The sequence below is a fragment of the Rhea americana genome, unplaced genomic scaffold (assembly GCF_003343005.1).
Source record: "Rhea americana isolate MKP2758 unplaced genomic scaffold, rheAme1 scaffold_54, whole genome shotgun sequence".
In the NCBI taxonomy this organism is placed as follows: Eukaryota; Metazoa; Chordata; class Aves; order Rheiformes; family Rheidae; genus Rhea; species Rhea americana.
The window spans coordinates 4395378-4413436 of record NW_028186690.1 but is presented as its reverse complement, the minus strand read 5'-3'; the positions used below and the strand labels follow the sequence as shown (position 1 = coordinate 4413436).

The window sequence follows — 18059 nt, the reverse complement described above, 5'->3', positions numbered from 1 at the left end:
CAAGGGTTTGCAGTAATAGCATTTTTGATTCAAGTGTGCACCTTGGGACCCAGGTGCTTGAAGAGAGACTAAGTCATTTGAAGAGACTCAGGTTTTGCACCTTTATGGAATCCTTTATCAACCAACCAATTGGTTGATAAATGAAAAAAAGACACAGCGACACCAGAAGTTAACAACAACAACTGCCACCACCATGGTGAAAACTTAAGGACTACTGACAGGACAATCAGAAAGATCCTGAAATGAACACAGTTATCATGTGAGAATAAAACAAATTATTTACAATGGGTCAAATTTCTAACCGTAAGAAAATACAGATCCTAAGATATTAAAAATTACAGACTTCCCACTAAAAAGCCAGGAGAATGCTACCAGAATTCACATTTAACAAGAATTTCAGATGTAGGAATGCAAAATGCCCTTTTTCTTAGCAGAAAATAGCCTCTGTAAAATTCACTTCTATTGGGCTGTGTTGCAACAGACTGCAAGACACCCAGCATGTAATACAACACCCATCTGCAGATAAAGCACACTTCCATGAGAAGGGTGTCTGAAAAAGGACACAGAAGTAGGGTACTAAGAGAGAAATGTGGTGAGCTAGATCATACAGTCATTGTTCATTACATCTAGTCCCCAAGAATGATGCTTTGTTATGCCAAGATGGTTGAAAACCTGTCAGTCTGGTCCCAGAGTGGAAATAAAAATTAAGAAAGCAAATAAAAGTTTAAGCTCCAGAGACATACTCAGGCCTGCTGCCTGCCTCTATGCCATGACCTGGTAAAAGTTACCATCCAGAGTCATGAAATAGCTGCTTGAGTTTAGGCTGTTCAAAATGCCACCTGGAGAAGGCTGTCCGAAGATGACAAGTTCATTCAGAGATTGGTCCTGACAGAATACAGGTTTCTTTTTTTAGGGTAAATGGGAACATGACCTAGGAAATGGGTGTCCCTCACAGTTTTGCATGAACATAGAATTTCACTAGTCCAGGAACTGAAGAACAGAGAAACATCTAACAGGAGGCTCCTGGCACACATACGTCTGGAGCCAAAGTGAGCTTCTTATCAGAACAGTGGACACCACAGATTAAAAGGGTCTATCACAGTTACAGAGGTTGGCAGGAATATTCCATTAACCACTCGTGCCTCGGAAAGGACTGAAATGCAGTCTTTCAGTGTCTACAGGGAGGAAACCAGAAAAAGGCAAAAACATTTCCAGCAGTGTAATTAACAAGATGAAATTGCAGTGGTGCAAATGAACCAACTTACTCGCCCACCCACAAGTCTTAAGACTCTGATCCCCAAATCTCAGAGATTCATTCTTCTCTAACACAACAACTGCTTCTAGGGATGAGAAGTTAAGACAGATGCAGAAAAAGTCCACACTCCTTGGAATTTGATGTTTCTTGGCAAGTCTTCCTGGTGGCAGAAGAAGACAGGAGCAGTCTGGCTCTGTCTAGACTGGCCTCAAAGACCAGGAGCACTATAATGTGGATGGCTGGTACAAAATGTCTATGTATCAGGCTACTCATTGCTTCTACTTCTTTATTAAGGGAAACCCAAATGGAGCCTGTGACCATCTAAGTAGATCTTTAAAGGAGAATTAGTCACCATGATCCCTCATCTGTCCCTCGGTGCAGGAAGAAGACAGGTGATCCAGATAAAATCAACCGTTAGACAACCTTCATTAAGGTGTGAGTATCTTGCACATACATACTCATGGGGAAAGAAATTGATCTTGAAAGGGCTAACTGGGCAGACTTCTTTGTACCACACCTTAAGAAGAATGATAATCACTGTTGCATTGTAAACAGGGTTTTTTTTTACTCCTTAATGCAAATAGCTTTTGATGAGAATTTTGTATCGATTAGATCAACAGAAATTTTACAAGTAGTAACTCAAGCAAAAGCCTTTATAAAGGAAATACATACAAATTTGAAACACATTTTTTAAATAGTATTTGATGGTATGTAAATATGCTTAATATGCATATGCAGGTAAATGGCATTATGAAATCTCTGACATGGAATAAATATGTCTAGAAACTTCACAGTAGAAAGACCTTGTATTCAGAATTTCCATTTCAGACATTAACTGACATGTCAAATCACAGAAGCATATGGCTTTAACTTCATAGCTTATTACATTATTTTATTTGTCCCTACACTTCTCTTTTTAATATGAACATTCTTCTTGTATTTCTTTAGTTTTTAAACTTCAGTGACCTAACTGGTATGTAGTGACTAGGCCTAGGAGAAAACTTTCACAGAAAATCATAAATCTGTCTTATTCAAGACAAAAGTAGTAGAAAACTTAAAGAAAATAACCAAATTAAAACTGCTTTAAAAAAACAAAGATAAAGAAAATTGAAAATTTTCCTCTCTGAAAAATAAAAACACTGAAGTTCTAGGATACTAAATACTATCATATTTTAAAAAATCAAAAATCAAAATTTAAAGCTGTAGAGCAACATAATGTTAGTGTCACACTACATTCAATTCAAGATAATGCCGGCTCATTATTGTTGACATTATTATGATAGAAAATAGTGCTAGTTAAAGATAATAGTTTCTTGACTCAACTATGGTGGTAAAGATATAGCTAAATTAGACCACATGAMTAATTCATTACAAGAGGTCTGATTTTGCATTATTTCTGGTGTTACTTTTAAATTGCAGGTTGCTTTGATGGATAGCAAAGATTTTTATTTGAAGCCTGAAACTTTATAGGGCAGTATGTTTTTGTCTTGGTATTCAGAAGTAAGGAATCTGCTTTTCAGGATTCATTTCTCAGTGCCCTCAACACACATCACACATAAAAATAAGGAGAAAATAGATCTCCTGTATTTTTAATCAGTAAGACTAATCATTAGCTCATCTTATAAAGCCTCTTCTTAAACATAAACAAGTTCTTCAAATTGCTGAAGTTTGAAAAACAAGATTTTTCCAAATAAGTAAGTGGACTTGCTCACAGAATTTATTATTTTTTGTTACTAATGTAATACTTCAGGTTAGAAAATAAAAAAAATGGAATATAAGTTTCATATTTGCTAGCAACAACTTTTTCAATACTATAACGTTTTCAGCATACTACAATCAAAAATTTTATACAGTGCACTGAAATACAGCTCTGCTTCTCACCTGCCCCTCAGCACAAATACCATAATCCATTTCTATAAATTGTAATTGAAAGGTTCAGAAGATCAAGATTTAAGGTGAGAATAGGAGGAGAAGCAGAGTTCTACCTGGAGAAAATGACAGGTAGGCAAGGGAGTTATATCACGGTACTGCTGCTCATAAAATCCATTTCAACATTCATGAGTTTTGATGGGTGTAACATGGATGTGGGATAGATACTTCACCTGGACCTCCTCTGCTATTCGGAATAACAGATACTTGTAGAACAGGAAAAAATGTTTTAAAAATGGAAAACAAATTTGATTTAGCCAGACAGGAAAACAACTATTAAACATGACAATTTCAAGAACTAGAAGCCGACAATGTATAGCCATGCTTACACAGAAAAATATTATCCCTGTCAGGAGAAAATACACACTTAATAAAGCAACAAAGAATGAAGAAATAGCAAATAATGAAGAGTGTTTGTCAGGCAGTGTGTGTCTACACCATGTTCACCAAATGATCCAGAGCAAAGTCCATTACTAAAGGACTACAAGTATGTAGTCCTTTAGTAATAAGTATATATGCTTATGTAGCAACAAATAACGTAGGTTCCTGTTACAGAATGGGGAACAGTAACTTTGAAAGAATCATGGTAGTAAATCAACCGAATATAAACTAGCAGTGGTCAAAGGGCTAATGTAATCTTTGAATGTATAACCAAAGGAATTTAACTGAGAAGCTATGCTACCAGAGTATTTGACACTGGGGTCACTCCTATGGAAGTAACGTTACTGATCTGATAACAGACAATTCAAACAGAATGACAGTAAATACGGGAGGGTTGACAGAACACATTTTAAATATAGTTAAATCACTGGAAAACAGGTCTGATAATGAAAAAGTGAATCTATTCTGTTCACCAGAGACAAGACTATGAAATGGTTTGATCACAGTCAGCAAGTACCCAAATGCAGAGCAGAATCTTGGCAATGCTGTTTTATTCCTCCCTGTTCTTTTCCCAGAAAGGTGTAACAACATTCTCAGAGCCTAGAACCTGAAGCAAAATAAATTCGGATTAGAAATTAAATACAAGAACTGAACACTGAATTGTTAAGCACTATAACAGCTTACCGAGAGCTAGAATGGATTTTCCATCACAGGAAGATTTTCTTCCCCTTGCCCCTTTTACTCCCCATCCCCATCTTGAGATCAAATGATCAGATACTTTTCTAAAAGATACGATTTAGTCCAGCCTTTACTGGACTTAAAGCAGAAACCAATTTGAGGAAGTCCTTTTCACAGAGACCATATCCTAGGATTACAGTAGGTCTTTACAGGCTTAAAATCGGTTCATGTAGAGCAACAATAGCTCAAACTTCTTTAAATCCTATATGCCTTCATGACATGCTCATTGCCAAGAAGCACCTGTCACGGACTAAGACCTCRCTCTACTAGCTGCTGTATAAACAGAACAAATAAGTAATCCCGGCATGGGAAAGCTGAAAACCTAAACATATGACACAAGACTAAACAGGTGGATACAGACAGAGACAGCAAGGGAACAATGAAACAATATGGGTCGGCATGAAAGGCAGGAGCCCTCGCAGATCAGCAGCCTGCCCGGTGTCACATTTTCTTCAGGCAACACAGCAAGGGAGAGTTTTAATGAGGGATTTGAAGTTGGACAAATTTAGACCAAAAATAATTTTTAGTAGTGAGGATAATTAACCAGTAGAATAAGTTACCAAGGGCTGTCATGGGATCTCCGTCACTAGAAGTATTTTAAAACAGTGTTGATTTTTTTCCCCTGAAAGATATGCTCTGCTTCAAATTGGAATTAATTCAAGGAGAAGTCCTATAGCTACTATTATGCTGAAGATCCAACTGGATGATCATAATGGTCCCCTCTGGCTTTATAGACTGTTTTCCAAGTAACTATTGCCCCTTTAAAAAGATGTATGATTATTTCACTTTAAACAAAATTATTAAGATCAACTTATGGAGTCCCACAAAACCAATTAAATTATTTAAAATATGCATCAGCTACAAAACCATTCCAGCACTGAGTCCTTTTGCCCACTGTTTAAACTTCTGCTATGACATGAGTAAAGATGAGAAGCAGAAACATCAAAGAAAAAGTGGATTTCAGTGAGCCCATGTACTTACTATACAAGTAGGTCATCTACGCAGCTGAATGAGTTGCTGAGTTTCCCAACAACAAGCATAAAAATATTACAGGAAAAAAATTGACAATTATCACACTCATGCTATAGAACGTACTTTGCTTTAGAGAAATAAAAATGAAAAACATATAAAGATAAGCAAAGTCTAGAATATTAGAAAAATAGAAGAAGAATTTAAGAAGGAAGAATTCTGCAAACCATACATTCAGAAAAGATGCATATCATTTGTTTTCTGGTTAAAATAGCAAATATATCTAATATGAAGGAGCATAAGGAAGGTTCATATTGTCTGTTAGACAAGATCTCATGATAGTGAGCTTTAACTAAGCCATGCATTTTGGACAGTACTTGGTCAATTCCAGAATCACAGAATAATTGAGGTTGGCAGGAAGGTCTCTAGTCCAAACCCCCTGCTCAAAGCAGGCTCAGCTATGAGATCAGACTAGGTTACTTAGGACGATAAAGAGGTCAAGAATTTAATACTCCATATAGGAAAAGAGGACATACTATCACTGATAGAATGACCTTGTTAAGCATATGGATTAAAAAGATAAATAAAATTGTGTTTATCATACTCTTTAAGACGATAAAAAACTGTATTTATGAGCCTCTGAAAACTATCATGTGTGGAAGGTCAAAATATTCCTTTTCCAGTACTGCTATAYAAACCACTGCACAAAGGCCCAATTTAAGACCACGATCACACTGTTGTCAAAACCACAAAGTGAGATAAAAAGTAAAATGTTGAGCATTACAATGCCCATTTTTACAACTATGGTATTTTGTACACCGAATTAATCAACCATGTATGGTGTTTATGAAGTCCTTGGAATAAAGTAAGATTGTGCCATTAGGAAGTTTGTAAAATAATATTTTGCATAATAGATGATTTATAGAGTATTTTAATTAACTGAAAAATCTCTGATTGGCATTTCATCTGTAGCAGAAGGTAGAAGCAAAATAGGAAATGAGTTCTTGGTCAAATAGTTAAGAGAGAATAGTAAACACCCTATTGCTGCATTTACATCAAAGCCCCTGTGTCACTGGGAATATAAACCTCCTAAAAAGGTATCACAATACAACAAATCGGCATTCTAAAATGTCCTCTATAGGTCAAAGCAGATATTCTTCTGGAAAAGTTTAACAAAGTTTCTTTCACATTTTTACTCACACACATCTAAAAGATAATAATAAAACTGATGAAGTTACCCTTGTAATACTCTTCCAAAAACATTTCTGAGGCTATATAGTCAAAATATAAATTTGCCTTGTGAGTGTCTATTAAGAACTTAATGCTAACCTTCTTACTTTACCTTTACAACATTTGTAATGTCCACTATTGCACTAGTATCTCCACACTTCTCACATGAGTATGTATGAACAAGCATGCTTAGTCCCTTTCACTTTTCAAAATCTTAAGATAGGTACCTTGAAGGACTGAGGAAGACAGGACGATGGCAAATGACATACACACGGACTACGCATCTTGAGAATCTGGAGTCAGCTTTTCATCTTTTGAGTGATAAATCACAAGCCTACTAATCATATCATTGGTGATGCCTAACAGTAACTTACAACCTTTTATTTTGAGGTGAGTCCGTCACTTAAGTAGCACTTCATAACTGTAACATGAAAAAGCACRTTAACTGTAAATGCCTTTGCAATTGTGTCAAGTTTAGTGAAGTATGGACAGAATTCCAGGTAACCCTTGAAAAAATGTCACTGATAGAGACATTTGACAGTGAGCTATTGTTGCAGAACTCAGATGTAATTCACTTTTGTGGCCACTACAAGGCTCTGACAAAATTTGCAATTTTAAGATTCTGCATGAAAGTAGCTACTCCTTTGCATTCACCAACTAGTAGCACAGAAAGTCCTGGGAATCAACTGAAGASATTAATCCTGTCTATTCAAAAAGACCTCTAAATGTTGAGGAGAGTCTCAGTGACACTTTCCAAAAATCCCCAAAGAATACTAATCCGAAAATATATACGCATCTTCCAATCTCTTAGCAGAAGAACATCGTTGTGACCAAGAATGGTAATGAAAAGCACAACAGTGAATAGTCAATTAAAGTTTGAAGCTCAGGTATCCTCAGTACCAGATTTGAATTCCTCTGTAGATTTCACTCCTTAAAATCTTCACCAGAATCTAAGCAACTGAAGCATAAGTTGATATTATTGGTAAGATCATGATCGGCTTTGGGAGAAAGCTTGGCAGAGTCCCTGAAGATACTCAAGACTGCATGGGACAGAAAAATGGATCAGATAGACAGATTCCCAGAATACCAGACTGAATACCAGACTGGGAATACGGTCCATTTCACTAGCCTCTTCCAGACACCTTCCTGGTATTAATGTTCCTTCTAATGAGGAGCGACATCTAGCATTCAGAACATAAAGTGGATAGTCTTTTGGTATACTCCCAAAATCCTGTATTAGCAGACCTTGAGGGAGAGGCATTMGTCTCCAATTCTTCCCTGTGAGATTATTCATCTTGGTATTAAAATTGCCTTTACTATCCCAGGTGACTCAGATCATCACAGCCTTTGCTGTTTACATTGAGAACACATACAGGGACAAGGAAAAGGTAGATACCATTCTGCTTGGCTAAAGGAGGAAGAACAAATCCAGCTAACTTAAGGACATCATCAAGAAAAAGTGTGACTTTTGATAAATTCTGAATTAAATATCACTGAAAACATCTCTCAGCCATGTCAAATGAAAGTCTCCCATTCATGATAACTCAGAGGGAAGTGAGTGAGATCAGGATACCCTAGATGTGTTCCAGTTTTGACTGTACCATTTCCAGAACTTAACAGCTTCCAGGAGAGAGAAACAGAACTCACACTAGCTTTCCAGTTTTTGTAGTACATCTGACAGTGTTCTTCACTTGCGGATGAATGYGATGACCTTGAGGAATGAGAACAGAACTTCTTGCAAGTGTAATGCTTTGAGCTCCAAGATATTGATGCAGAAATCTTCAGACCACTATCCCTGAAATGCTGTTCATCCAAGTAGAGGGAGCTATAAAAATGGTTTTATTTTGAAAGAAAGAAATCTGGATGGGAAGGGAGACATGAAAGGGCACCTTGCAAAAGACACTGGATTTGAGTAGGGAATATTTCATCCAGAATAACAGTCACACTTAGACTGATGGAATATCTTCCTGGGTAGTATCCCAGTCTAGTATGCATGTTTAGTTTGTCTAAGAAGCCTTAAACTGCTGCCAGGGAATTCCCAGAAGAGCCCATCAGGACTTTGCTAGGAAAAGTAAAGTATATTCCTTAATCTGGAAACACAGTCCAGCAGCTGAGTCCTGCATGGCTAGAAGTACAACCTTAACACTTGCCAGATGATAGGAATATTTAGTAGACTACTCATGAATTCATTTTCTTCTTAGGCACAGCCAAGGAGACTTTGAAGATTCTTTTATGAGAGTCTCACAAACAGGAAACAGGAGAGAACTTCCTTTTCAAAAGAAGCAAAGAATATAGCCCCAGGTACAAATCAATCTCTGAAAGACCTTTGGGGATGAGGTCAGAGAGCCTTTGCTGTCTATAAAGGTAAGAGTCAGGAGAGAAGAGCTGGGGAAGTGATCTGTATCTGTCATCTTTTCTGAGACTTCACTGAAGYGATTCAAACAAGACGTTTTAAAGAAGGAAGCACTCCATGCCGTCTGGACAGCCGGCACAAAAGGTGTCTTATCAGTTCTGCAYGGGTATCTGGAAGAGGCTGGTGAAATGGACTGTATTCCCAGTCTAGTGTTCTGGGAATCTGTCCTTCTGATCCATTTTTCTGYCCCATGCAGTCTTGAGTATSTTCGGGGGCTCTGCCAAGCTTTCTCCCAAAGTTGATCATGATCTTACCAATAGTATCCAAAAATCCAAATGTCTCTTGGAATTTATTTATTTATTTATTTATATTTATATTCCAGAAACGGAAAGGACAAGAAAACAAAATTTATTGTRTGTATCTCTGAATCTCCTCCTGGGACTCACGGATCTTCTCACACCAAGAGGAAGAGATACCTAGTAAGACCACAGCACTAAGATGGCCTCAGAGATCCAATGATGTCTGCCTCCTTTGAAGCCAGAGATGCAGAGGCCTAGAATATACAGGAACAACACTCTTTGCAAGTAAGTATGCGGCAGTAGTAACTAAGAGGTATCCCTCTAGCAGAGACAAGAGTAAAGACACCCTCTTATCTGAGATCTGTAACTGAATAACATACAACAAGAAAAATGMCACCTCCAGAGGTTTACCAAGTATATATTTGAGAAGGAGAGGAAGAGTGAGAGATAACTAGCGGGAAGAGAGGTAAGTGTCAAAATGAACCACAACCTGTCACCACCAGGATACTGTAAATGCAGACACTGATAAGAACACTGACACTTGTGTTTTGTGAGTGCTACCTTTGGAGCAGCTGAGTGAGTGCTGGAGCAGATTTCTTACCAATCATTTGAACCTTTCTGGTACCACATGTGGAGACTTCTATAGGTATGTCTATACTACTAAACAAAAGAGGCTAGAGTCCGTTCTCTGGACTGAGAGCCGTAAGCACAACATAGCTTGATGAATAAGTTCTCTTCTATAAAAATCTCATTRGAATAAACAATCCTGGCATCTGCCAGTCTGGAAATGACCCCCTAAACCAAGCCCAGGCATTGCCTGTGGGACTTCTGWGAGCACAGGCCAAAACTGAACCCAAATCCTGGCCAGATTGGTTTACTTGCAGAGTCACTGACAACGTGGTCAAACCAGAGCTGATATTCTTCTTTTGCCACCAGACTTCTTTGGCTACTAAGAGTAAGAAAATTTAATTCAAAAGTAGTTGTATTCCTGATGTAGCATTCAGCAGTACATACACTGGCTGGTGCAAAAGAGGCTGCAGTACAGTCAGACAGAAAAGAATCWTGTCTTATGCCTAACTTTGATACTTAGGTTCAGTGGAAGGATAAACGACGTACTTGTCTGGAATACATCCTYGTACCAGCTTATATTCATAAACACCAGGCATGCAGATCATAATTAAGYCATCACCAGGAAAGCGCAAGGCCAAACATCTATCTTTGAAAAGCCACAGAAGAAGAAAAGTCTTCATGGAAGATAAAGTGCAGAGGGAGATATGCTAAAAGGAATCCAAAAAAGAAGGAAAAGTAAATGAAGAAGTTCAAGCTAGAGAATTCTGCATGGCATAATGGCTTCAAGGAAACATTTCCTCTTCCCTGGGCACGTGAAAAGAAACCAACAGTGGTGGCTGAAATAGTACCTTCCAGATTCATTCCCTGAATATGAAAGAAAGTAGAGATACAAACATGCAAGACTAAAAAATTAACCTATCACTATCCTGCCACACCAGGTATATGGAGATACGTTCCAAGTATAAACATGTAATTTAGAAATGTATACTTCATATCACCACCCAAACACAAAACAAAAATTCCAGATGTCTTTTCTCAGTYTATACAATATGTCTATCTATCCCTCTCTACAGACAAAGAATTTGCTCTTCAAATTATATTAAATATATTTCAAGAAACAATTAATACTTGGTAGCAACAGCCCAAAATATGCTATAATGGCAGCTGCAACATGGTTTCTTTCTTACTTCTGGTTTTAACTTTGATGATTCACGACTACTCAGTGATCTGACACGGTCCTCTCTCACAGACACAGATCTAAACAGTACACAACTCATTTTTTAAAAACAGATGGAGACAACCATTTCTGCATATTAGATCTATGTGCAGYTTTTAAAATGGGTGTCATTTAGCTTCTTTCTTGATGTAACACCAATTACTTTGAGTAACTTCTGCCCTGTTCAATTTTGAGTACCCCAAAGATACTGATGAAGCTAAAAAAAATATGGGTCAGAAAGTCCAGTTACAAAATAAAGGGCTGTAAATGAATGCTTAAATGAATTAAAGAAGTGTATATATTCTTTTCATCTGTCATGAGTATGGTGATAATCACCTAGTATTTCTAGCTGCACAGAAAATGACAGCAAGGGGGGGGGAAAAAAGCTATTTAAGTTGGTTAAAGCTTCTCTTTAACTACCGTAAAATGAATCAAAGGAGGAATTTAAGGGTAGCACTCCCTTACACATAAAATAACAAATTAAAACTGAGATGAAAATGTCACAGAATATTATTGTTAATTACTCTGAAAGAGGCACTTTATCTGAAAACAGACCAAAAAAACCACCCAAGAAATAAAACTATATTTGAATGGAAACAAAAACAATTTAGTAAAGCTCCCCTTAGATTTCACAGATGTGTTTTCATGGTACTGCATGGCAAACAAGTACAAGAGTTTTACAAATTCAGTTAAGCAAAAAAAAATGGACATAGTATTGGGTGGAGCATTCTGAGTCACCACGCACAACCTTTTGCTACAAAAGCAACAAGTCAYGGTGATTTTCTTGAGAAGCTCCTTAAACTCTCTTAGAAACCTTTTTTCTCCATATTCCACTTTAATTCTTACAATCTTTTTTTCTGTCCTCCAGCCCAAATCTATCCCTGGCTAKTTTACACTCTTCTTCACTTGTCCTAACAACGTCCGTTAACTTAAATAGTTCCCCCTYACTGATGCCTTCCTTCCCTTTTCCTAACATATTTAGAAATACAAGAGAAATCATATCCTCTCTCTCAGTTTTGTTTCACTAAGCCAAACATGTCAYACTTTCTTAGTCAAGATATGTCTTTCATTTCCTGACATCCTCACAGCCCATCTCTGCTGCTGTTCCAATACAAATTCATTTTTCCTAGGGGGGAGAAAAAAAAAAGTCTTAGGGCTAATAGCACATATGACTATCCTCCATACTCTTTTGTGTAACCTCCTCAGAGTTACAGTATAGATACAGGTAGTCTAATTTACATACAGTTACAATAACATAATTAYTGTAAATTATATAATATTATTTTAAATATGGTAATAAACTATTATTTATAATTACTGATTTGGGGAAATAGGAGCACAGAGGTTATTTGTATTATATGCCAAAGTACTAGGCAATTTTTCACAACCGAGTGACCACTAAGAAAATAAAGCCTATTCCTTAGTACTAAAATAAAATATATGCACTCTAGTAACCCATACATTTTTATCTGTAGAGATGTTATGAACTTAATTTTCTCACACCGCATACATGTATGCACTCAGAAACAGATTTGAAGTCTCAGCACAGGTCGTTTACTTGAGCTACTTGCAATGGATCTGAAATAACAAGCTGACCTGAACGGAAACTACCATCAACAACTTAATTTACACCTAATTACTTTCAAAGTGAGCAAATAAAAGACTTCGAAGTGTGTTACTGTGYGGTAGTCACATGCACTGAACGCACCTCACTACTGAGTGTAAGCAGCAGGACTAAGCTCTCCAGCGAGGACAGGTTGCAGATTTGCACTGGAAGGCAGCTGCACTTGTCCCCTTCTTTGCAAAGGTTCTGCCTTAATATCCCACCACTCCTACACAACGAAAGCCATGGCAAATCCTCAAATATGACACAAGGCTATTACATAATGGCAGCATTTTACACTGATAATCTAGAGAGATGATAATCTTGGTCCACACAGACTGAARCTTGGGGAATTTAGGTAACTAACTTCAATGCTTCCTTTCATCTGCCCTCTTAGAGTCATCTACTGTCAACAACTATATAAGCAGCTCCCAACTCAGCAGAGCCAGACAAGCAGACCAGGCAAAAGCAACAGCATCCACATACAAACCTGCACAAAACCTCAGCTTACACAGCCTCGACCCCTATCAATTTAAACAGGCCACTTAAGAATGGACCAGTTGTTGAAGAAAGTGATGGTACCATTACTTTAAGTAACAAATATTCTCTAAGTAATTACTGAAAAAGGTTACATGTGCAATAGGCTGGAGTCCTGCACATAAAAAACATCATAACATCTATCACCTTTTATATGTACAAATATTACTATACATTACTCTCCCCCAAAACAAAGTATTTATGACAAAATATTTAATCRCTGCTTTAAAAAAAGATTTTAGAAGACAATGTTGTACAAAGTATTTCTATTATACAAAAAAAAACCCCAAAGCAAATGATCCTCTCCCACACACACACTCAAGACTTTAGAAGATACTAGTCCATAAATTAGTACTAGCTTCACTATGAACAAACAAAAGCACGCCATTCAACTCAGCACAGGTTTTACCCTCAAATTTAATGCTGGGAGTGAATGAACTAGCTGTAGTAGCAGTTATTAGCTAATTTGAACTTCCAGATATTCTTCATAAAAAGTGCTCTATGAAGAAAGAAATTTCATTAAAAGCTGATAGTTTCATTCTAAAAACTTTCCAACTATCTGAAACACACTAAACACACACAACAGTCTGCCTGTATTACACGACACTTCAGAGAGATTATTTCAGTAATGTTATCTGTTTTTCAAAACTCATGATACAGAAAGCACAGCTACCTAAATGATGTGCTTCTTAGCCAGCGTTCTTGAGTAGTGTATTTCAGCTTACAGCCAGATAGCCTTCACCAGCTAAATACAGAAACAGGGCCCAGAAATAATTCATAGTGCAAATAATTACAAGGCTTATGATTCACCCCATACTATGGCATGTGTTATATCTTCACTGTACATGCAACAGTTTAAATTTAAAACTACAAGACAGCTTTTGGATGACTGTTTTCCAAAAAATGTAAAAGACAATTAACCTACCACTAATGCTTTGGAACTAATAAGTCGAATTTTTAAGTGTACTGAAGCAAACGGATACTTTTGTACTGATGTGAGTAATTAAAGTACAAGAGCTTCACAGACTCAGAGATGTAATGCAGCCCTTTTATCAAAAGCAGTCACTCTATCTCGGCCTGACAGTTAACAGCATATGATCTAGTAAACAAATACTTTCACACAGTACAAAAGTGCCATTAAAGGCCAGAACTGTCAACACAAATTCCATTCTTACAAGAGGAAAAAAAAATATAAACTGTTGATCACCTCTGGTTGCCTTAACTAGCATGGAGGTTGTCATGGAAACATTTCTGCGAAGTTCACAGTGATGAAACACAAACACTTCCAGTTTAATTGCTATTAGGTTTAGCATACCAGAGTTTATTTAAACTCAAAGAGCATTATGATAAAATGCAGCAGAAAGTAAAGCTAGTAATGATCTGGCAAAACAAAGCCCAGGGATTTTTTGAAAAGAAAAAGAAAATAAAGCCAAATACAGAAGACTTTTTTTTTTTAACTGTGCTGAAACAAGACAAAAATGAATTACCTCCTTCCCCAAAATACTAACAGAACTTTCAACAAGAACATGAGTTTGCCACAGCTGTTTTAATGAAACTATATTATCTACTAATGTGTGAAGAAACTAAAGAAACAGAACATCTTTGAACAGGGAGGTGTGTATTTGAAAGAATAAATACAGTGATATTGACTATACAGATTCAAAATACATTTAAAAAAATAGAAAGTATATATTTTTGTAGCATCCATACTACGCAGATCCCACATATAAAGGCGTCTCCTTTTTCTAAGTAGAATGGATCTCACTCTGCTATTTTCTTACCAGCAGAATTCTCCCAGCATAAATGAGAATTCTGTTGTACTTGCACACACAAATTGAGCCCAATGAGATTTCAAATAATAGTTTTGATTGACTATACAAACATAAGTCAGGGAGAGCTTAATTTTATTTCATTACAGTTAATGGGGATTCACTTTATTAGAATTAACAAAATTCATAGAGATGGATGAAAGTTACTAACTAAAATATGCAGGTTCCTTTCATTATAATCCGATTTCATTTTTTAATAATAYTGCATTCATTCTTAGTGGATGATTTAAGTTAATGTAAAAGCTTTAAAGAATTCCAGTGACTTTTTATCTGTTTTCATTAGCAGAAGTTTACTTGAGTCAGCTGACGGCCTGCAACACTCAGAAGCTGAAGAGAGGTCATGGGTTTAGCACAGGGACTGGAACCAGCACTAAAGTGAGCACAGTGCCATGCAAGCATCCCGACACAGTGCTGCTAAACATGGATGTGGAGCAGGAAAAGAAAAATCAAGCAGGATGCATCATGCTTACAGAGGCCGTCAAATTCCTGGTCGTTGGCTCTGGCATACAAGCATAGGAATGCAATCTGTCGCCCATAACCTGCCATCAATTTTTTCACTCACATGAGTGATATGTTTTGAACAAAGATATGGAAGGGAAAATGGTCTGTAACAAAGTAACTATATTTTTAATCATTTTCCACTACCTGCTTGCTATGTCTAATATCAGAGTAAAAATATACTCATCTTTACAATTACCATATTTATGTCTCTTGATTCTGKTTTTTTCCTTTCCCATTTGTCCCTCTTGCATTTATTCATTCTTCACTTTTATTCTTGCTGATGCTCCTGACAATCATCATTCTCCCCTTCCAAGCCACAGAAGTTATCGTAAATGAAATTGTTAACTCTGAATTTTAAAGACCATCATTAAATTTGAGAATGAATAGCTAAAAGGGGATTAATAAAGAAAATGGAATAAGGATAAATTCCATGATTCAGATTACCTGCAGATTAAAGAAAATAATACAGTAACAAGTTTACTTTCTCAAGATTATAATTACTATCCCAACATGAATATATGGATTTGAAATGAGAGTTTAGATCTGGAATAATCTGAAAAATGCCACAAACATTTGTGTCAAGTATTCATCATACAAAAATAATTTCTTCTATACTATTAATAGCTAGCTATATTTCAGCTCAAACTACATAATTCAGCTTCCAAGAGGTTACTTCCTGTTAATTACTAATATGCTTCTGATCTTTATGAACACTATTTCTGTGAAAATTACTGAAAGACAGCAGTCTCTCTAACCCTGATACACTATGCTGCAGTATTACCATGGTCATTACTGCAAAATATGAATGCCCCAACACTACAACGTATTTGTCCTCTGATTCTCTTCCCACAAGGAAAAAATATGCAGAAGAGTGTCCTGTTTTTGTTAAAGCCCTTTCTTTTTTAAAAAATTCTGTCAGTTATCGTGTCCCAGGGGCTATTGGAAAGTTCATTTGTTCTGAGACTACACACACAAACAAGCTCCTGTGCTTGTAAAGAAAAAGACTGCCTTAGAAGTGAAATATGATGAATTCAATATGGTCTTCAGTTCCTCCTTCTCCAAACCCCCTGAGAAAGTTCCATAATTTGCACAGAGGATCTTTAACCTTTCCATCGAGGGGAGCTCCCCTATTCTTGAGAAACACAAGTGATCCAATACAGGCGTCATTCCAGAGCTCGCGGGGAACCAAGCCAAGAACACTGAAAATAAATACCACGACATGAACATCTTCCAAAATTTGGTGAGGATATCACACAAAAATCAGAAGATGGATGCATTTAACTAAAAATAGCATGTACTGGCAAGGTGATACACTACTTAAACACTTTTCAGCTTCTACACCTTCACATCCAGTTGTATTGTTGTGATGTTACTAAGCCAAGCGGTAACATAAGATGTGAAAAAATTACACGGCTGCCTGAAAAGATGGAGAGTGTCTTAGATTGCCAGGATAACGTTCAGATAATATCCCATGAATAAATAGTTGTRGAGGTTTGGAGTTTTTGTATATCCACCTCCATTGAACAAGAATGTTGCAAAAGCTGACTGTGCTTCATAATGAGGTTTCTGATATTTTATCATCTTTCCAAATTTTACTTCACCGAACATTTCTGAATCTGTCTTGGGAGTGCTTTGTAAACAGATACAAAATCCACGGTGGGAGATCAGAAGGTCATTTAGTTAGTTTTAAATATACCCCAAAATAGCTTAATTCTGTTGGTGGTAGGTCTTACAGTGATCAGCATCATTATTACTTCACGCCACTGTGTGCAGCCCGCCATTCCTCCAGCTGACACAGTGGTTTCTTGCACTGAGGGTCTCAAAGCTGGCCTCTTCTGGTTACTCATTTCCTTGGGTMATTCTTCCCCACCTAAAATAAGACAAGCAGTGAAACAGAGGAAGTCTTGGAAGATCTAGATGGGAAGATGGCTCTTTTACCCRACAACAGGGAAAAGCCAGGTCGGCCGATGAAGTGACCTTCAGAAACCATAAACACCTTTGATCACTAAAGTGAGGGAAGCTGAACCAGCAGCATGGGAGTTCCAGGTTCCATCACTGCCAGAAACAACCTCCCCCCCAAAAAAAAGGAGAGAAAGGAAAACAAGAGAAAAGAAGACCTATTTCAGACTTTGGTAATCCATCTGCTTGAAACAAGCTGTCTGGGCTGCCACATTGTCCCAGCCACTGTTCTGTTTCAGCTGGSCATTTCAAGGAAACAGCACAGGAAGTAATGTGTCTGAACACTGAACAGTGAGTTCAGTCTGCGCCATAACGTTCTGACGATGAGGCCAGGCCGACTAGGAACAGCAGGTCTGGAGTTTGGCCCTCTGCTCGGGGAAGCAGCAGCGCTCTTTGATGGCTTCATTCTAGGTGGCCCCCATGTGAAAGGCAAAGGAGCTATGGGGGGAATCATGACCTCCCTTTCAGTTTTTCATAGCATTTCTCTCATCTCTGTTTCCAGTTCCTCAACAGCGAAGTATGGCCCTGGGCGCACCAAAACTATATCTATTCTGGAGTCAGAGAGGGTCACTTTGAGCCACCTGCAGTGCTCTAAGTCCTCTCAGCAATGAAGAAGAAAAGGGTAGAGGGAAACTGAAGGTCCTAGATTCAAGCTCCAGTAGATCCAGCACCAGGAAATCTTTGGGAGGT

General features: G+C 37.4%; 1 protein-coding gene across 1 annotated transcript in view; it reads right to left on the bottom strand.

The window, feature by feature from the left end:
- FOXP2 (forkhead box P2) overlaps positions 1-17247 on the bottom strand; it is a 406754-nt gene extending 389507 nt beyond the window's left edge. The window contains exon 1 of the mRNA XM_085318494.1: positions 17144-17247. The gene's annotated coding sequence lies outside the window, so the exon portion shown is untranslated. The remainder of the gene's footprint in view (positions 1-17143) is intronic.
- Positions 17248-18059: the final 812 nt, after the last annotated feature.